The following is a 23,034-nucleotide window of genomic DNA, read 5'->3' on the forward strand; positions in this document are numbered from 1 at the left end:
TAAAAATATATTGTTTTATTAACCATTACAGAGCTACCAAAAGTTCAACTTTTAGGCCCCTTTTACACATGGCGAATCCGTTTCGACTGACTCCGCTTGCTCAGCGGGGATCGCTCCATTGATCCCCGCTGAGCAGGCAGATGACAGATTTGTCTCCACCCACTGTGCAGCAACCCGCTCTCCTCTATGGGGAGATTGGATGAAAATGGACAACCTGTCCATTTTTATCCGATCCCATTCGATCCGACCTGCTGAGCGGGTAGCGAACGTATCGCCATCTGTCTGTTTTCAGTGGATTTTGTCGGATCGGATGCCAGGTAGGTGTCAGCGAACACATGTCCGCTGACATCCGCCTCCCCATAGAGGTCAATGGGTGGCCCGATGGGGTCCACCTGAAAAACGGACAGTTGGACCCCGATCGGTTAGACCGGGAAAGGGGCCTAAAGTAGAACAGGGCTCAGCAACCTTTTTCACATTACCTGTTATTTTTAATAACTACTGATAAATAGTGCATCATATTTTTAGTTATTTTTTAATTTCTGCACACATACGGTAACTTTACTGCCAATTGCACGTTAAACGTAATAATTATTATAAAATATTTCATAAATTTAACTTGCCTTTAGCAGCACAACAAGTGCAGAATTGATTAACTGGTACACACAAAAAACAAGTACTGAAAAGTAAACTGGACTTTTTCACTTTTTGCACGTGACTTAACGCGTACGACATAGACAGAGTAAACCCGGAAGTGACTCCCACATCCATTCAGAGTGCCAAACTTTGCTACTTTAAATGTGAGTCTGTATATTGTCATTTTCCCAAATAAAATGGAATGTATTACACTATGAGAGGCTCTTTTATATAGCCCCATCCCTAAGAGGCGACCACCCGAGGGGAAGGAGTAGTGAACAATAAGGATATTGAGCAGGCTCCATCCATCCAAGACCCCCAGGAGATACCTATGTAATAACAGGCTGTTTTTCAAGAAAGTGAGAGGTGAGCGGCCAGGCACACTATTTGGTGGCACTGCACAGAAGAACACCATCACTTCCTTTAAAACACCCACCAGTGAAGGATTCACCCCATTATTATCCTCCTGCACCCCCAAAGGACATTTATCATTTTCAGTTTGCACCATTGTGGAAGTCTGTTTATATTCAATATTTGTCACACCTAGTTGATGGACTTTTGGTAACACCATGAAAAACTTTCCATACTTCATTTATTTATTTTTTCACCCCCAACAAGGACTTCTATTTGATTGCACAGATATATGTGATTATTGATTATTTATTGTTTGCTTGAAAATCACTTTCAGATTTATTTATTTTTTTATTTCTTCACTTTATCAAGGACCTCTGTTGATTGCACGGATTCATGTGATTATTTATTATTTGCTTGAAAATCACAGAAATCACATGTTTTTTAAGCACTAAGCACTTTATAATAATTTCCATATCTGGCTACCTCATCCCATCTGTTTAAAACATCTTGTAATTTTGCACAGTATTTCACATATCACCTGGTATTGCATATTTATTGATCATTACATTATTGCAGTTGTTTTTCATATTGTATTACTACATCTATTCATGTTTTTATCGCAAGCATATTATTATTATTATTAAGAGTTTACATTACCGCATTTTCATAAATAGATATGTAAGACATATTGCACTTTCCAGAGAGGCAGTGCAGCACTATATTCGTTATTTATAAACCATTCACAAGCTAAGGATAAGCTTTTAAAGAGGTTGTAAACTCATTAAACTTTTTTTTTCCCAACCTGAAAGAGAAACACATAATGAGCTAGTATGCATCGCATACTAGCTCATTATGAAATACTTACCTTAGAACGAGCCCCCGCCGTGCCGCCCGCTTACCTGTATTACGGGGCGACATGTTCAGTAGCCCGTATTCTGGGATTGCGGCATCCGGCCATCTGATTGGCCGGACCCGCAATTACGTCACTCCCACACAGGCGCGCGGGAATCGACAGTCATGGCACGGGGCTCTGAAGGAATGGCACCAGTGGCCGTTCCTTCAGAGCGCATGCGCCAGTGATGTCACTGGCTGCCAGACTTGTATAAAGTACTCGAAAAATTCTACTTGAGTAAAAGTACAAGTGCTCGATCAAAAAGTGACTTGAGTAGAAGTGGAAGTTCTCGCAGAAAAAGTTACTTAAGTAGAAGTACTAAAGTATTCAACATTTTTTTTACTTAAGTATTGCAAGTAGTTTTTTCAAAAAATTTGCTACTTAAGTACTAAAAGTAAAAAGTACCAGTAGTTTTGAAAAAAAATTTCTACTCAAGTACTGAAAGTAGAAGTACAAGTACTGTGTTATGTAGTTATTAACCGCCTTAGCGGTAATCCCGAGCGTGACTCGGGGTTGATTTTTCATTGCAGGAGCGGTAACCCCGAGTCACGCTCGGGGTGGATTGCAGAGAGCGCAGCGGAGCTTCTCTTACCTTATCCTGGCGATCCAGCGATGATCTCTCATTGCTGTGACCGCCAGCCGAGAGTCTCGCCGCTCCTCCGTCCCTCCGTCGGTACGATCACTTCCTAGTTCCGTTCCCTGCAGCAGCAATGCTGCATGGGAGCGGAACTAGGGAGGGAAATTCAAAAAAAAAAAAAAAAACGTTACACAAAACACACTTTATATTATATTATATATATATATATGCATATATATATATATATATATATATATATATATATATATATATATATATATATATATATATACACATGCATATATATATATATATATATATGCATATGCATATATATATATATATATATATATATATATATATATATAATATGCACACACACACATATATATAAAATTATATTATTGATTCAATTATAATTCATGCGTTATATATTATATATATATATATATGTGTGTGTATATATATATATATATATGTATATATATATATATATATATATATATATATACACACACACACACACATATCTATATATAATATATAATGCATGAATTATAATCTAATCAATAATATAATTTTATTATATATATTATATATTAAATAATAAAATAATATTATTGATTCGATTATAATTCATGCATTTGTGTTTCAAATTTATCACATCTGGGATGTCTACTAGAGTCTTGTTTTGGTCAGGTTTAAGTCAGTAATTACTAAGAATTGTAGGCCTATAATACATAACGCCAAATTTCCATGAAAAGAATTGTACCGCTTTTGGTATGTAATTCCAGACATAATCATACCGCCAGGGAGGTTAAAGAAAGAAGTCAAAAGTTTGAACATCATATTGTTTTTTATTATTTCAAATGATTTATTCAAATGATTAACCTGTGTTTGTTAGTAGTTTCTTGATGCACTTTAAGCGCTGTAGCACCATTTATTTGTTTGTTTCATATTTTCTTTTTATTGGAAAGATTTGGTATAGCAGCTTTTATTATACACAGCCTTTATTTTTGTATGCGCTGATTTACAAAAGACATTATACACATTTTTTTGAGCTTTATGCAACCTGCCATCTACTGTTCTGGCAGTGGTAATTTTTTAAAAAGTAACGAGTAACTATGCAGCACAAAAAAAAAATATCAGAGTAGAAGTATCGAAATCATCTAAAACATGTAGTGAAGTAAAAGTAGAAGTAGGAGAAAAAAATTCTACTCTAGGAAAGTATAGATACCGCATTTCGGTACTTAAGTACAGTACTTAAGTAGTTCTACTTCGTTACTATACATCTCTGCTGGCTGCATCTAAGGTAAATATCTCCTAAACGGTGCATGTTTAGGAGATATTTACAGTACCTATAGGTAAGCCTTATCATAGGCTTACCTATAGGTAAAAGTTGCAGAAGAGGGTTTACTTCCTCTTTAAGTGCCAGCAGCAGCCCCCTACCTCACAGACACACATTTTTACTACACTAAAGATACCCAAGATAGCGCGGGAGATATTATTATTTACTACTGGCCTGTATCTTGTAACTGCTGTTTGAGTGTGTTGTGTTGAGATGTGCTGTGTCAGTCAAAAACACTCGGTTTACTAGCCATTGCTCATCCTCTTTGTAACCCTTTTCTTTTAAAAACTTCACAAACTTCACGTAAACCTTCTCCCACTGAGCCATCTTACAGTCAGTGAAGAGACAAATCCTGTCCATCTCCTCCAGTAGTGTTCGTAATTGTCAGTGGGTTAATTATGAGCAAGCAATAAGAAAATATAAAAATTATAATGCCTTCTAAAGTGTTGCTAAACCCACAACAGTAAAAATCAGTCTGTATATGCAGTAAATCATGCTTGGTATACTCACTCTGTAACCTAAGGGGTTAATCCTCTGCATTGTATAAAAAGGCTGTTTGATCCTGTCTTCTCTGATCCTCCCCTCCTTCCACTGACTACTAATAATTTCCTGATAACACAGAGTCTATGGAGTCAGGCTCCACATGCTCAGTTTGCTGTGTATTACTAAAAAGGTTTTTCTTTTTTCTGGGAGGGTGCATGTGATCAGCACAGGGCCAACCAGCATTGTCCAGACAGAGGGTCAGGGGTTTTGCAGCCTCATAGATCTGTCATAAAACTCCACCTTCTACAAGCTTTAACTAGCGCTTGGCTGGACACTGAGAGAAGTCACAAGACTGCCATATACTGCTAATGAGAAAATATATTTAGCACTTTATATTTACTAAAATAATTGCATTTCCATGTTCTGTGTACTGTGGTAGACCAGATATAGTGAATGCAGGGTCCTGGGTTTAGTAACACTTCAACAGCGGTCAATTCAGAATTCAGTATTTGTGCACATAGATTTTATTGGGGTACCTGTTGTAATGGCAAAAAAACTTTTCATGCCTACTCTATATGTTTTTTTTTTTTTTTTAAATGGTCAGTAAATGATCTTGCCACATATCCTTTTGTAGTGCCATACATAGTTCTAAAACAGCAAACTTCCTCTCTTCTACCAAATCCATCACAGCTAAACCTAAAATGTCACTATTGTTCACACTTCCTTTTTACAGTTCATGCTGGAAACAGCAAATCTTTAATTTGTAAAATTATTGCTTCTTTGTTTAGTATTCCATCAAGTAAAACATATTTTAAAGTAGAACTATAGGCAAAACTTTTTTTTTTTTATTTAGGATAGAGTAGGGGAGGGTTATAACCCCCCTATCAGTATTTTTTGCCCTTGCAAATTAAAGACATTTCTTGGGGCACCAGGACTAGTGTCCCCATTGGAAGATTTTCTCTCTAATATTGTTCTGGGGACAAACCAAAATTTGGGTTTTTCTTTTATTTTAACTTTCAATGATAATAAATGATAAACAGGACACATAGAGAGGGTATATCCCCCTAACAGGGGCAGAAGTAGCAGTTAAATTGTGATAGGTATTCTAATCTAAATCCACTCAGACCATAAAAAAAAGTTTTGTCTTAAGTTATGCTTTAATTACTCTGGTTTTTCATGTTTGACAATATAGTCTAAGAGTTAAGAGCTAGCTTCTGTTGCCAGAGATTTTATGTTGCATAGGTCTTTGAACATACTACTTGACCTCTCACATTTTGCTGCTGCTTTCCTGACACAATCTGCGCTATCTGCTTCATCTTTGTACTTTTTCTCATATTTCAATTCAAAGTGACACCATCCAATTAGTGAGGGGCACAAAACATTTTCCCAACACAGAGCACATATGACTTGATCTTCTCACACAACAAAACCTAACTCTGTCGTCCACACCGGTTCAAAAGAACAATTTCTGCACTTGACTGCCATTTTGCACTCTATTAACACCACAATAACCATGTCAATTAACACATTCTGGTTGGGTGGTAATTGCCGTTGGATGTGTGTGACCCAGCATTGTTTGGCAGTAAGAAACGCTTTTCCCATTGGGCACTGGGAATACTTTAAAAGCCAGGCGGAGATAGGAAATAATATTATTATCGCGCATGTGGTGATAACTGGAATAATGTGGAGGCCTCTCTTGCACTAACTGCTCAACACTTCTAAAGGTGGAGACAGAGAGTTTGAGGGCACGAAGTGGCACAAGTGCCAGAGGAGCTGGCTAGGGAAGTCCACTCCTTAGGTGGATGAAGCTGTGGGATGCAGTCCTGAGAACAGGATATTGAAGCAGGTTGTCACCAGAGAAGGAGATGGCAGACAGCAACCAGCAAGTCCAGGAATAAGGCCTAGGTAGGAAACAGCTGGGCAGTGGCAGGGGGGGCGCTGCTGAGCCTGTGCTCTCTCCACCAGTTTAGCTTACCTCTGTTACCTCCCTCCTGGTGACAGACATGGGTCCCAATGAGCACTAGCGCAATCCTCATGCATGCTCTAGTTTATTCACTTCAATACTGTGTGGCCAGGAACATAAGGTCTCCATACCAATCTGTAGGGAGAGAGCCGAAACACTAACCCACTTGCTTCCCAGAGGACCTGTCACCTTTGCCAGGTACCAACTTAATGACCGGCTACTTTACACTTGCCACCAGTTCTTGGTTACCCATGGCAACTGTTCACCATCTTCTTCCCCAAGTTTCCTGTTGAGTTAACCTTTTATAGTGGGATTGCTTCATACCCCATTGTGCCTTACAGATCCTGTTCTTCTGATATGCCATATTATACCATGCACCCCTTGAATAACTTCAGACTAGGCTTCGAACATTTTAAAAGTTTTACTGAGAATCCTCATGGCAAAGTCCATAACAGGCAATACATTTTCAACCCTAACTACCTAAACTGAGACTGCCCAGGCATACCTTAATAAGGTAAAGTCCATAATTGGCGTTCTCCAGACACTTAGAAGATTCTTTCGGTGTTCCAGTGTTCTGTGGGACTACATGGAGCAGCGTCTGTTTTCACTATCGCGGCCGGCAGCCCTGGATCCAGCCTTTCCCTTTTTTTTTTATCACAGGTCGAGAAGGCAGGGCCCAAAAACTCTGGAAAAGTAGTCGAACCCAGTTAACCCCTTCACAGCCTGGGCAGACTTGCCATAGTAAAGATCCTTATTGTAGGCAACCTGCCTACATGCTTAGATTGGTCCAATTCTACACACTTTTGATCTCAAATCAGCCCCAGTTCATACACTTCAAACCTCAGATTAGCCCCAAACCTATACATTTTGAAATGCAGGGGACTGCTTATAAGCATGCAAGTGGTTTACCTCAGCACAGCATGCCAATATCCTCACTCAGTAGTGGGCTTTCACTGACATAAAGAAAATGGGTGGGACAGGCTTTGTACTTGATTGCTGTCAGTTACAGCCAATGCCATCAAATGCCAGTACAGAAGGCATTGTGTGCAAACCTGGGAACTTGTGCCAGGGGTTTCTGACCCCTGAAGTCGATTTTACATAAAAAATAATATTCCAGCAGCATAACTATGTTGTTAATTTATTTTTAAATTAATTGTGTAAAACATTCCCCATGTTTTGGTTTGGGATACAATTTCTAGCCTTGCCATTAAATTTTTTAATTTAAGATGTGGGTTTTCATGTGACCATGCACCTAAATAGTCCCTGCACCCCTTGCACCAAATATTTTCACCTCATCAAAGAGTGAAAAATATTTGATGCAAGTGTTGTGTTAGTGAGACTTGTTGAGATCTGGAATCTTGTATCTAATAATTTATTCCCTCATTGCCGTACTGTTATTTGTAAATCACATTATGACAATAACAGCTTCTCCTTTTCTTTGTATGTTGGTAATGGACTCTTTGTCTTATTGCTATCACAGCATTTCACAAACCAATGATTTTTCTGGGTGACAAAAAGGTCAACATCTACTGAAAAATAATATGACTACCTTTAGTTTAGAATCTCGGCAGACAAGAGAAACAGAAAAGGCTCATGGGGATGATACAGAGAATGACAGTCTGCAGATAATAGCCCATCAAGCCTGTTGCTCTAGATTACATTTGAAAGCATAAATGGCTCATCCTTTGCAAGCAGCTCAGAAACAAAAGTGATATAATGATTGAAGGGTAGATGAGGGAACAGAGAAAATAATCTTGTCATGCGGTCAGAATAGTTTAGGGCATTACGTTCTAAAACAGTTTTTAGCACAATAATTAAAATATGCACACTTATTGAATGCTTGTAGTATCCATCTACCATCTGTGGTGGGGCTTGATTTATAAGTGTGTTCTTTTTTCACAACTGCCAATCAAATTGAAACTTTTAGGACAGGTTTACAATGACCTTGTCATCTATTCATGCAGGACAAAGTGACAGCGGCTCCAGATAGCTAACTCCTCCAGCAAGGTATACTCATACCTTTCAACTTTTTGAGATGGGAACAGGGGACACCTATTAGTAAAAGTATGCTGGCATGGGACACACCCCTGCCACGCCCCCTTAAAGGAGAATTAGTTAAAACCACAAGTGATTTTTTGCCACTACTATTCCTTCATACTGGCTTTTGAAATTTACAAAAACAATCATTTAGAAATTGAATGAAAAGTTTAGCACTGGGAAACACTTTTTGAGAAATAAATAGTGCACTTTATATACAGCTATACAGATCAGACCAAAAGAAGGGACAAATGAGGAAGAAAGAGGGACAGAGGGACTTTGTTCCAAATCAGGGTAGAACTTCCAGGTAGGTGTGAGCATGTGACCTTCCCACGTGACACTGCATGGACCCTTAGTGGTCAACAGTCAGACTTAAACATTGACACATAATCCACCAGGGTAAGCTATGACACAGGAGCTTACTACAGGGGCTACTAAAAAGCTTGCCCTCAAGTTTAACATAACTCTTACCGTTAATTCTAACCCTCACGTAACCCCTAAACATCTAACCCAGACCCTATACCCGTAATCCTCAGCATAACCCCTAAGCTTAAACTCATCCTAGCACCAAAACCTAGCACTTATGAATAAAGTCAGATGCTCAGGAAGGAGTTTTTGTTGAGAAAGCCAAATATGAATAGTAGGTACCCACATCCTGTAAATGCAAATGTAGAGATCCAAAATAAGAAAGTGGGGTAGCAGAATTTTCTTGGTACCATCAGGACACAATACAATGGGTTAAGCGTACATTTTTATTACAAAAGATTTACGCTACAAACTATTTAAAATCAAACACACATAAACCTTTTTGTGTGTTTGATTTTAAATGTTTTTTAATGTGAATGACAGTACCAAGAAAATCCTGCTGCCCCATTTCTCTTTTTGGAAACTTAGCACTTAATCTCACTCTAAACCTTAAACCTAATCTTAAATTGTGATGACATGAACTGCCTTGGGTTTGGTTCTCACAGGGCTTGGTGAACTTCAAAGAAAAACAGATGCCGAACCCCCAAAAAATCAATAAGAGTTGAGTCTGTCAAATTAAAAATGCCCATTTACTTGGATAATAGGCAAGAGGTGTCAAAAAACATGTATGAACATGTATAAATGCTCATAAAATGCAAAAAATTACATGAGGCTGACATGTACAAAGAAAAAAAAAGTTTTACATTGCTGGCAAAGGACATCTCCCTCCTTGCTTCCTCTTTTTTGTATAAAGAAAAAGCGGCACATAGACCCCCAAGTTTCCCCAAAATACAGATCCCTAATGGTCTGTTATGTATTGTGGGGAAACTTTGGAGGGGTCTGCATGCTGTTTTTTTTTTCATTTTTTTTTTAAAAAGCAAACAATGCAGTTTTAATTTAATCCCACAGCTAGTAAAAAAAGAAAGTTGCATAGAATTCCCCCCAAAATGTATTGTAGACCCTTTGAGTCTGGTATGGATTTTAAGAGGATAACTCACACAAAAAAAAAAAATGAGGTCCCCCTAAGAATCCATACCAGACTTACAATCTGAAGAGCATGCACCCCCTCCTGAACCATACCACACCACATGCCCTCAACATGGGGGAGGGTGCCATGCCAGGGGGGACCTCCCTGATAAAGCAAATTCTTTACCCTTGAAGAGAACAAGGACCTCATTTCCACAACGCTTGCCTAGTGGTCATGGGAGTTTGCGGGCAGGGAGCTTATCAGAATCTGGAAGCCCCTTTATTAATAGGAGAGCCCCTGTCCCCCACCCTATGTAAATGATTTCACGTGGAAATAAAGTCACCCAAATGTTTGACATGTCTTTTATTAAAAAAATACAAATCCCCCAAAAAATCCAATCAACCATTGTAAATCCATTGTCAGTCATGTTGCCCACTGCTGCTGACTCACCAAAAAAAAATGACTACCTGCTGCAATGGTCATACTGGACAATATTATTGACCAAAATATGGCCATGTGGCCATTTTTAGGAAATTATGTTTCCATTTTGCTTATGTGACCAGGGATTTCTGGCAATGTAAGTGAACAGCCTGATTGATATCAGTCGTTGGTAAGGACAAGATGGGTGCAAGCAGCCACTGCTTCATTAGCAACCATTGACAGTTAATGTTGCCCGCTGCCACACCAAAAAAAAAACATACTACTCGCCACACACAAAGCTGAATAGCTCCCCGAGCTGTCATCAGCTATATAAAGGAAGGGGCATGGATAGTGGTGACATCATTGTCTAAACATGGCCACGTGGCCATAGTTAGGCAATGATGTAACCTTCTTCATTCCCTGCCCATTGGCTTATGTAGCCAGGGATTCCTGGCCATGTTAAAAGGCTGGGTAATGCCAGTGGTTGCTAAGCATGCAGTGGGTCCAAGCAGCCACTGCTTCCTTAGCAACCATTGAAAGCCAAAATCTGTCCCATTTATCTATGCCAAATGCACTAAATGTTCTGATCTTATGTTAGATCTGAACACTGAGCTCATCCCTTCTCTTTAGATCAAAATAACTCCTAACCCTAAACTGCAACCTTACTTTTCTATCTAATCTTAGACCTTAAATTCAACCATGATCCTTTATCCAATAATACCATTACAATGCCTATTGTACTTTCATAGCAATTCTTGCCAATACTATTAAAAATAATACTTAAAGGATAAGTTGACCTTTGGGAACATGTTATATGTTCCACCCCTTGAACATGTAACATGTACCCTGAAGAAGTCGCGTGATAGCGTGACGTAATGCGTAGGGCAGACCGAGCAATGGAAATGACATTACGGGACACGGAGGAGAAGTCCCACCGCTTACAAGCCGATAACAGCATTTTAAACTGTAAGTTACTACTTATTTGTCATCATTAAAATTTGTGAAAATACTACACAATGTCGGCCCTGTTACTTTGAGATACGATGAGGCACCGGGTCATTAGCCTGAGTCAGATCCTAGAAAGGAGGAACACACCAGGACATCTCCCCACACTTGATCCAAGAAGCTGAGCAGAAGAGAGGATAAAAGATCGGATCTAATATTAGATCTAAAGGCGCATTGCTAATAGCATTAAGGTGAGCAGCTAGCACACCTAGAGGTGTTGAGCACTGAAGATCACTTTGTCTCACAAGATGTATAGGTGGAAGGAAGTTCCTTTTAACTCACAGAAGAGAAAGATTATATATTTTTGTTTGGACACTAGAACACAATATAAGGATTTTATGATTATCTATTTTTTATTTATTAATTTTATTGATTTATTATTGGAGAAAATATTGGGACACTTTAATAATTGGCACAGAGCACTTTTATATATCACAAATATCACTTGAATATATTTTAAATAATATACTATCACCATAAGCACTTTATTATTATTATTATTATTATTGATCATAATATTTATATCACTTGAAAATGTTTTGAATAATATACCATCACTTTGAGCACTTTATTATTAATCAAAATATTTATTTATGAAATATTATCAGAATATTTTTATATGATTTTGATATATAAGACACAGATTTAATTTTTACACAAGTTTATACATATTTTTATGTTACCATATTGGGGTGGGTTTTCTAAAGGCAAAAAGCTCTTCACTTTGCAATGGAATTTTCTCTTTGCAAGAGAATTTTACCATAGCTTCATAAATGTGGTGAAAATTCACTTTACAAAGAATATCCAATCACATGGAAGGAAAATAAAAAGCAGTATTTTTGCTTGCATTTTATTGGTTACCTAATGCACTAAACAAAGGGAACATTCATTTTGCAAAGTGAGATTCACTTTAGTAAATCAACCAGATGATGTCAACAACAAAAAAAGAACTTTGCTAATGCAGAATAAAAATTTAGGCCCAAATGAAGTAATTTGCAATGCCTTAGTGGCCACTTAAAACTACATGAATTATTTGTGAAATTTACTTAAGTCCCCGTGTATGACTTTCACTACAGAGTGCTCCTGTGACACATTTAGGTACATTAGTCAGTTACATTTATTGCAAAGTAACAGTTACAGTGTTGGTTACAGACCCAGTGGGAGAAAATTGTACTGTCTAAGCTTCACAGAAGATGACTCATGCTGTTACTTGTTCTTTTTTTTGTGAATGAGTATGGACTATGAACCCATTACTCCTTCACATTGTTAAAGAGGGCTTCCATGTTCCTGTAAATCCCACAACCACTGGACAAGGGTCATCTGCACAGGGAACATGGTACCCTCCATGCCCTCCATGTTTAGGATATGATGTGGCCTGGTATTATTCTGAAGGAGGACACACATTGCCCCCCTCCCTTTCTCAATCTGCCCGGCTACATGCTCAGATAAAGGTCTGGTATCAATTGTTTTTGGGGGTGGATTTACATTTTTTTCTTTAAAATACATACCAGACCTGAAGAATTTATCATGAATTAGGGGGAAACTGTAATGCTGTTTTATTTTATTTTTTTAACTATCCCTTGCTCCTTTGTAAGTTAATAGGGCTGTTGATTTCACTGTTTTTTAGAGACTCCTCCTCCAGCGTCCTTAACAACTATTGACAGTGGGAAGCTGTCATGTATAACAGCAGTAGTAATATTGCTATTTTACATGATGTTCAGCTATTGCCAAATTGTAAATGCCCATGCATTCATCCAAATGCCCGAACAGCCAAGGTTTGGTCCAAACACAACTTCATTCTAAAGTTCATCACTATTCTTCAGCTAATTATCTAAGGTTTAAGAGGTTTCTTACCAAAAGAGTGTGTTCCACCAATCGCACAAAGCGCAAGTGTATATAAATCTATTGATAAATCTCATGACCAAACAACTAAATATTAATAAATAATATGTGCATATAAGTCCATATGAAGATGTCAAAAACTGTATGTAGACCGGTGATAAATCAATTCTTCCCTGATGCTTTTAAACTCTACCACCAGGAAACTTCACCCAAAAGTGGTAATGGGGGGCATGCTTACTAACTTCCCTTGACCACCTTAATCACAGGGAGGTCGTCAATCCCTTTATATGGTTTCTCTGGGAGATATGAAGATCCTCCACACAGAATTGGTTAGGACTACCGACACTCAGATATAAAAATATAGCCCAACTCTGAGTGTAGCATATCATGAAAGGCAAAAGAGAAAAGGCCTCTCCATAGTGAAAAAAAGTTTGTAAAATTTTAATTAATAAAAGAATCTCACTTACATCAATATTAAAAACATGCCCCTGTTAAATGCACAACAACTGGCATGGGCGTCCACTTTCTAGTATGCCATGATGTCAGTAGGGGCTCTGCCCAGCATGTCTTATCATTAATAGACATCTTCTGGGGCAACATCATGTTCAGCTATTGCAAAAAGGGTAAATGCCCAGGCATTCATTCAAATGCCATTCAAATGCCTGAACCGCCAAGGTTTGGTCCAAACACAAGCTCATTCAAACAGAAGCTCATCCCTCATCCTAAAGTTCATTACTATTCTTTAGCTACCTAGAGTCCAAGGTTCAAGAGGTATCTTAGCAGCTTTTTACTAAAGCTGGATATACACTATACAATTTTCTTTAGATTTTTTTCCTTTAGATTTACCAAAAACATATAATAGGAGGTCAGACCTAAACACTTTCAATTTTTATGCAATCAGGCAGGCCCTTGCACTACATAGTTGAAGGTAAATCTAAAGGAAATCTAACAACAAAAGTTGTATAGTGTGTATCCTTAAGCTCAACAGTTGAAAAGGTTCCTCTGCTAAACATCGCAATCAGTCATTCCCTTATCACCTCTTTTTAAAACAACCACAGGTGCTTCAAAAGGCACCAGCATCTTGCAGTAATCTCCCAGAAGGAGACACACAACCCATTTGGGCCAATGCTAAGGGAACCATGAACACTCTGAAAGTTTTGAATAGTTTTGGGAAGGATTGGAATCCCTGTTGGGTTTAACTGTTATTGGGGACTGTATTAGCAAGACTGTCCTTGCCTCAACAACAGTTTTACTATAGAAGAATTAAGGGAAAATCTGCAGGCAGAGCATGGACAGCAAAAAAAAAAAAAAAAAGAAGTTAACTGTTTAGCCTTCTTTTACTATAAATAAAGCTTTTATATCTGTCTGTTGCTGTTGAAGATTTATCTTCTCTTCTTGTCTGGTAAACCATTGTTATTTGGAGAGGAAGTGAGGGGAAATCTTTCTAACAGAGCGTCCCATAATAGTAGACTTCCCAGAAGATCAGAAATCTGAAAATCTTGTTATATGTTATACAAATTTTCATATATATTTTCAAACAGATAAACAGTTCAAACACTGGTCACCCATGTTTGATTTGCCTCAGGTTGGCAACAGGATTCATGAAGTTCATTGATCTTCTTGACAGCCACATTTCTCTGGTAGTTCAAAAGCAGTTCACATGTGTATTGTGCTTGAACAGGTTTTGAACCTTTGTATTCCTACTGATAGATTTTCTAAAAAGATTTCAAGAGTAAACTATGAGCCAGGCACAATTTAATTCACTTGAATGATGGCAAGAGATCCACAAAGTACATTGTCAATTGGAGATAATGAACTTCTGCCCTCTACAGACTGATGGTTAACGTATTAAATGGTTTAGTTTTGAGTAGATACTTTGAGGTTGACTTGCACACTACCATCTTTTATCTGTGGTGAACTCCATTAACCAGATTTCTATAAATGCATATCCAAGTCTGTCTACCTGCCATTATGAGAAGATCTTACTATTTTAATTATTATAACTATTAGGATGAAATAAACTAGCAGCAATAAAATCTTGTGCTCCCTAACTTACAGGTGTGTGGCTTTTCCAGTGGAAAAAATACCCTGTGTCTTACACATTGTAAATATCTCTCTATCCATAGTGCTAGTTCATGTTATTGGTCTCCAAATCAGCCATTATAGCTCATCCTGCAAGTGATGTGTTCCTGGGTTCCCGAATACACTATTTTCTGTCACGTCCTAGGACTTCATAGATACATTAAGATCCCTAAAGCAGCATTATTCTCTATATGTGGCATTTGAGTAAGCTAACAGACCCGTTTTTATCCTGTTTAGCACATGTGACCACTGAAAAATGAAGAGAACTTGAAGGAAACTTTACAACTTGCCTCTATATTCTGAATATACTGTACATACATCCTAATATGGTGTGCACCATAATTTTCTGTCCCACACCATTTAGAAGAAGATTGTCCCGATTAGGAGTCAGGCCTGAAGACCAGTTGCTATAGCAGTAGCTCGACTACCACTGATCAGCAGAATAGTTACACAGGCAGTCCCCCTGGTGGATGACGTGGGCTCATCCGAGTTGCAGAGTCTAACTACTAACTGGTATTCACCAGAGCTCCTGATGGTGGTGATGGATTTTGCTGCATGTTAGTACCAGGTTGCGGTCCTCAGGTTCACCCCACCAGGTACAAAATACAGATTAAGGGGCCATAGAAAACCCCTTGGAACGGCTGCAAAAAGGAATGCTCAGACCAACTCAGTGAAAAAATGAAAAACTTTATTGAGGATCAGAATTGACACATGGTCTAAAATAACCCCGTCTTGGGGAACACATTACAAATATCAACAGGCTCAAAGAAGGCAACAGAAGACATACATGACAAATAAAAACAATGACACACACTCTCACAAGGCCGGCCTCACACATACTCCGGAAGATCAAACCGATGGGAACCCTGGCAAGCCGCATGCACTCCTTACGGAGTTTGTTGATGCGGTGAGCTCAGGGATCCATAGGTTAATCATGCCACAATATAAACTTAATCAAGATGTAATAATAAACTAAAAATGTAACACCAGATAACAAGGGATCATGACCGTCTTCTATATTTCCATTTTAGCAGCTTAGCACTGTACGGCTGTCATGATGTAATCAAGGAGTTCAGTCATGAACTATATAATTCATTGATAAATTCCAGCAGTATACTTAATAGCAGGCTGAACTATCACATTAAGATTGTGGATACCAATAAATTTAGAATTTTCAAATATAATTTCACCATGAGGGAGGCAGTGTCTAAAGGAGTGTCTGCAGACCAAGTAAACTGAATTGAGGTGCATAGAGCCGGCTCTATGCACCTCAATTCAGTTTACTTGGTCTGCAGACACTCCTTTAGACACTGCCTCCCTCATGGTGAAATTATATTTGAAAATTCTAAATTTATTGGTATCCACAATCTTAATGTGATAGTTCAGCCTGCTATTAAGTATACTGCTGGAATTTATCAATGAATTATATAGTTCATGACTGAACTCCTTGATTACATCATGACAGCCGTACAGTGCTAAGCTGCTAAAATGGAAATATAGAAGACGGTCATGATCCCTTGTTATCTGGTGTTACATTTTTAGTTTATTATTACATCTTGATTAAGTTTATATTGTGGCATGATTAACCTATGGATCCCTGAGCTCACCGCATCAACAAACTCCGTAAGGAGTGCATGCGGCTTGCCAGGGTTCCCATCGGTTTGATCTTCCGGAGTATTTGTAAGGCCGGCCTTGTGAGAGTGTGTGTCATTGTTTTTATTTGTCATGTATGTCTTCTGTTGCCTTCTTTGAGCCTGTTGATATTTGTAATGTGTTCCCCAAGACGGGGTTATTTTAGACCATGTGTCAATTCTGATCCTCAATAAAGTTTTTCATTTTTTCACTGAGTTGGTCTGAGCATCCCTTTTTGCAGCCGTTCCAAGGGGTTTTCTATGGCCCCTTAAACTGTATTTTGTAGTATTGTATTTGGCTGTGGTGGCTCCCTTCTTACATTTCGAGACCAACTGGATTTCCAAAAGGTCTCTTGACGGTTCTGTGTCCAGTCTATACAAGACACAGTTGTCTCACATTTTGGGTGCCCCCATTGTCTCACCCCACCAGGTGGTCAGCAAGCTGGGGTCCAGAAGCAAATAAGCAGGAAGGGATCAAACAGAGGCGTAGTTAGTAAAACAAGCAAAAGGTCAGTAATGAGTAGTTGCAGGTTTGGATCAGGTAGAAGTGCACTTGAGGAACAAGCTAAGGGTCGATGACAATTGGTAGCAGAATACGGACAGCAGCAGGGAAGACGAGAGTGAGATACTGGCTAACGAGAGCACAATAATCTGGCAAACAGGAAGTGCATAAACATGGCCTAAATCAGGAAGTTCATGGGTGGAGCAAAGAGTTCAAGGTTCAGTAGAAGCCAAGGCACAAGGGGGGTTGTCCAGTGGACCAGACAGGGTGCTGTCCAGCAAGCATCTCAGAAAGCTCAGTGAGGAGAGTCATAGCCAGACACAGCAGAGGTCCCAGGTCCAAGTCTAGGCCCTGACACAGATTCACTTTCAGAAGGAAATGTAGGCTTCTTAGAAAACCCAGCACCTGTTAGAGGGGAGAGTGTGGATTGGAAGAAAAATACTGCACAGAAAAAGTTGTTCTTAGGTTAGATGATATGATAGAACATACTGTCAAATACGTTATCGTTTGTTGACTTTCATGAAACAGTTCCATTTTAAAGCTAAAGTGCAGTAAATGCATATTACTGTATATCACCCCTTGTTCCTTTTAATAAAAACCCTAACATGCTGAATGAATTTTTTTTTTTTGTTTTAAATATACACCACTTTTTAGACCCAGCGACATCACCCCTGGGTCTCTTTGCTGGTCTTTAGTCTGTCATAAGATTGTGTTTGGTGGGAAGTGCCAGCAGAATGCTATAATATCTTCTTTTAAATGTCACAGCACCCTGCCTCGGTTCTTTTTCAAGTGAGCAGAAGCTTATCGCAAGCCCCTGCAGCTCACTCTGACCTGTTTTTCAGTTGCCAAGTTACCTCTACTCACATCAGATTAGAACATGTCTTCCCCTGACAGAACAGGATAGAGCACTAAGAAAATGAAAAATCCAATTACATATAGTTTTCAAGCATGTAGATACATTCATACTTGGGAGGGTTTATGTAAATACCAGTCCTGGTAGCAATTAGAAGTTGACTGTAGCAGTATTTCTGCACCACTAGAATACAGCTGTAAGGCTTGAGGAGTTCCTGGACTGATTGCATTTGCATACAGAGTTCCCTCCGGCAATGCCCTAACATGACACTGTACCTAAATAATAGATTGAGCAGAAAGCAAATAGCTGATGGATGGGAAGGGGGTGGAGGGATCATCCATGGACTGAGGAGAGGGCTCTAATGATGCTGGAAGATGATAAGCCCAGAAATTAGGCATGCTCAAGATACCTGCTGCAGCCTCTAATGCTTGTTTTGTGGAAACTACAGGTGTTCTTTTACTAAAGGAAATTAGACTGTTTGGAATTTTCACTTTGCAAGGGAATCTACTGACTTCAGTTACCCAATTATGTCCAAACAAAACTTGTTTTTTCTTTCATATTCATTACATGTAATCGAGCATTCTTTGCAAAGTAAACTTTTGCCACACTTACTAAGCTAATGGAATATCCTAACCCAAAGTGGAATTTCACTCTGCAAGGTATTTCCTTTTAGTAAATTAACTCCACAGTGTGCAGGCAAATGAGATTAATTACTTCCAGCATAGGAAAGGGCTCTCCTAAAGTCTGCAAGCAAAAAGGTAAAAGGAAGAGTTTGGTTTTCTCCAGCCAACCTTTCTTTTTTTTTTTTTTCAGATTTTTTAAAACAATTGTAATCAGGTTTAACAAATAAAAGTCTGAGGTTTACTGTAACATCCAGAAATCACCTCATTTACATGCATGCAAAAAAAAACAAAAAAAAAAAAACCTTTTTTACTCTGAAGACAATGCTGGCATGTCAGTTTATTTAGCCCTGGCCAGCAAGCATCATAATGCCACCTAAAGGCTGCTCCTTTAAAAAAAAAACACTTTAAGATCAGGCCTTTTTCTGACATTTGTTGTTTACAGTAAAAATATGTATATTTTGGTAGAAAATTACTTAGAACCCCCAATCATTATACATTTTTTAGCAGAGACCCTAGAGAATAAAATGACGGTTGTTGCAATATTTTACGTCACACTGTATTTGAGCAGCGGTCTTTACAAAGCAATTTTTTTTTTAGAAAAAATAAACTTCAATAAATTTATAAAAACAAAACAGTAAAGTTAGCCGAATTTTTTGTATAGTGTAAAACATGAAAACATGATGTTATGCAGAGAAAATAGATACCTAACATGTCTTGCTTTAAAATGGTGCACAAAAAGACCACGGATTTCTCATTTACCTTTAAGGCCCCGTTCACATAGGGGCGACGCTACTTCGCACCGCGACCTCCAAGGTCGCGGTGCGAGCAGCGCCCCGCGACCTCGGAGCGGCCGTCACAGGCTTCATAACATTGAAGTCTATGGCGGTCGCCTCCCGGCCGCCCCAAAGAAGCTCCGGACCCTTTTTCTAAGTCGGAGCGACTTGTGTTGCTCCTATTAGAACGGGTCCGCAGCTTCCCTATGGGAGGCAACCTACGGCGACCTGTGAGGCGACCAGGTCGCCTCACAGGTCGCCCTAGTGTGAACGGGGACTTAAGAGCAAAAGAAAAAAAAACATTTATTTTATTTATTTTTTTTGATAATTGCCTTCACTTGACATCATGGCCAGCCATCTTCCGGACCAGATCGCTTCCCGGTTTACCAACGGCTCTGGTAAGCCCAGAAACAACCAGGAAATAGGGGGGGGCACCTCTCCCGCCACCTATAAAAGTGATCCTGTAGCAAATCTACCATCGAGATCACTTTTATTTGAAAGCCGGCTAACTAACAAAAAATAAATAAATAGCCCCGGTCAAAAACATGACATACATGTAAAGTTGGCAAATGGTTAACATGTTTCACCCAGAAGAGCTTAATCATGGCTATCAAGAATCTCTATGATTAAATCTTTAGAAGTGAAATAGGTTAGAGAGGTACAGCCTTTAGATGAGGTTATGTTGCTTCAAAGACCTGGCTAAATAAATTGACACGCTGGTGATGTCACCTTTTGTGTTTGGTACATGTTAATTCACTTTGAGTTTATTATAACACAGGAGCCCACACTGTAATTTACATTGAAAAGCTGTCCATGGTGCTGAACTTGTTGCTATTGCTAGGCATACATTAGATTTATGTGTTCCTTATCACCTACATTGGTCTGTATTCACATAAACTATAATAAATCAGATGTTACTGCACATGTTTTATCTAATTTCTTGGACCTCATTTGTCATTATACATGAAATAAGAATGGTGATGCAGCCAGCCACACATAAGCCTCTGAGGTTCAACAGAACAACCTTGTTGGCTAAAGACAATGAACAATCATTCTTCATTTTTAACTGGGTGTGGTAAAAAGTGGGTATTCTTAAAGGACACAACTTTTCACATTTTTCAGCACCAGTTTCGTCCGCTGCTTCTGGTTTTCAATCACATGACCTCTCAGAGGACGTTGATGCTGGAAGATTTTCCAATGCTAGATATTGTGATTGCAGGTCTGAATGGGGAACAGACATCTATGTAATGTGTAACCAACTGCTGGTCCTGCTCCAATCATATATGAAGGGTGAAGTATTTCCACTTAGGGCCACCAGCTCAACATATGTTATTAGTAATAACCCAGATGGCAATGCCCCTTGGCCTCCCAGTCCAGTTCTCCTCTGATTTGTTATAACTTATTAGTGTCAGTAATTGTATTTGATTTAAATGATGATATAAGAATGCACTGCAAGAAGCATAAGTTATCATTGCCCCCAAGTAAAAAGTGAGCTATTAGATCACATCTGCTGATACACAAAAAAATTCAAGTTACAGCATTATTATTATTATTATTATTATTATTATTATTATTATTATATAGGATTTATATAGTGCCAACAGTTTGGGGAGTGCTTTACAACATGAGGGTAGACAGTACAATTATAATACAGTTCAATACAGGAGGAATCAGAGAGCCCTATTCATTAGAGCTTACACTCTAAAAGAATGTTCTTTATATCTTCTCTGTTCTAGGACTCTTCTACACATGAACTTACACATATTCATTCACACAAACTGATAAACCCAAAAAAACTATTTTCTACTAGCATTTCTTTACTGTTTTTTTCAATAATTTTTATCAAAAGTTGAATATACAACATATTTACCGTCAGAAGTCTTACAAACAACACGCTATATTTTGATTACTATACTTTTCACATCACAATTTATGTTCTGTATTATTGTTTTCCTGTAATCATTAATCAAAAAAAAAATTTTTATTTCCTTTTTTTGCAAGTACATAAATATGTACTGAAGGGTTCTTCAGACACTTAAAGGTGAAGTCTGGCCAAAGGTCTTTTGTCCCTACTTCTGTGGGTCACAGGAATGCACTTACTTCTGCACTCGTGTAAACTGTATTCAGCTGACAGCAGGCTAATGTCCGCTGTTATAATCAAAATAAGGTACAGCGCTAATAGGTGCCAAACATCAATACCAATATGCAAATCAACTAAATGAAGTGCTTTAAAAATTTAAAGTGACTCAGTGCACAAAATTGCTAAAGTAGGTGCAAAATAACAAGGTAAAGTGCTTCAAAGGAGTTTTTTAAAAGTGACAATGTGGCAAATAAATCACATAGTGCATAAAGCATAAAGTGCAAAGAAATGTCCAAAAATCTCAGTCCATAAATAGCTTCCTTTGTCCTGTGCAACAAACGAGTTGGAGAAGGTGCTTGACCAGTGCTTGCCACCACCACCCAAAAGATGGCCTCTCACCTGAAACTCTGACCAGTGTTTTACCACTAGGTCGAGTGAGCAGTTCCTCTAAGGATTCAGGATCTCCCTCCTATAGCTAGTTTTCCATAAGGGTTGCTCAATGGATAGGATATATTATTTGCTTCTGGTTATTCTCAGCATTATCCGGTGTAACATACAAAAGAGAGGCAAACAAAATCTATAGCTCTCTGTATAAAAGTATATTTTATTGGGAATTAGCATATAAAAACTCACAGCTGGCTGCCGGGTTCCTGGTTCGTTCGGAAGTCTCCACCCCTATACGCGTTGCATCATTCGTCAAAGGATGCTCTACTTCCTCAGTAGGGGTGTAACTGTATGTTACACCGGATAATGCTGAGAATGACCAAAAGCAAATAATATATCCTATCCATTGAGCAACCCTTATGGAAAGTGAGCTATAGGAGGGAGATTCCTAATCCTTAGAGGAACTGCTCACTCGACCTAGTGGTAAAACACTGGTCAGCATTTCAGGTGAGAGGCCATATTTTGGGTGCTGGTGGCGGAAACACTAGTACTTCCAAGCACCGGTCAAGCACCTTCACCAACTCGTTTTTTGCACAGACCAAAGGAAGCTATTTATGGACTGAGATTTTTGGACATTTCTTTGCACCTTATGAATGCTTTATGCACTATGTGATTTATTTGCCACATTGTCACTTTTAAAAAAAACTCCTTTGAAGCACTTTACCTTGTTATTTTGCACCTACTTTAGCACTTCTGTTCACTGAGTCACTTTAAATTTTTTAAATTGATTTGCATATTGATATTGATGTTTGGCACCTATTGGTGCTGTACTTTATTTTGATTATATTTTTCTGACTTTGCAGTGGTAAGCTTAGTTGGTATAGCAGCTGTTTTTATACATATTATACACGTTATAGTTTGCGCTGATTTATTTTATCTATTCACAATGTCCGCTGTTGGCTGATGTCACTCAGCAGGTCCAGGCCAGGAGAGATCTATTATGTTGGGATCCACCCAGGGACTTTAATGTCAGGATCCACCCAGATGCCTGGACTGGTAGCTGTTTAGAGTCTGAGCCAGCAGCCCCCGCCTCCTCCAGAGCCCAGCACTTCTGTGAGTG

At 38.7% G+C, this 23,034-nt stretch overlaps 1 protein-coding gene across 1 annotated transcript in view; it reads left to right on the top strand.

Annotated features, from left to right (window-relative positions):
• Positions 1-23,034, top strand: part of PLPPR4 (phospholipid phosphatase related 4) — a 184,998-nt gene that overhangs the window by 89,113 nt on the left and 72,851 nt on the right. The gene's annotated exons all lie outside the window — the stretch shown is intronic.

The sequence above is a fragment of the Pelophylax lessonae genome (genome assembly GCF_965119305.1).
Source record: "Pelophylax lessonae genome assembly, chromosome: 8".
NCBI classification, from domain to species: Eukaryota; Metazoa; Chordata; class Amphibia; order Anura; family Ranidae; genus Pelophylax; species Pelophylax lessonae.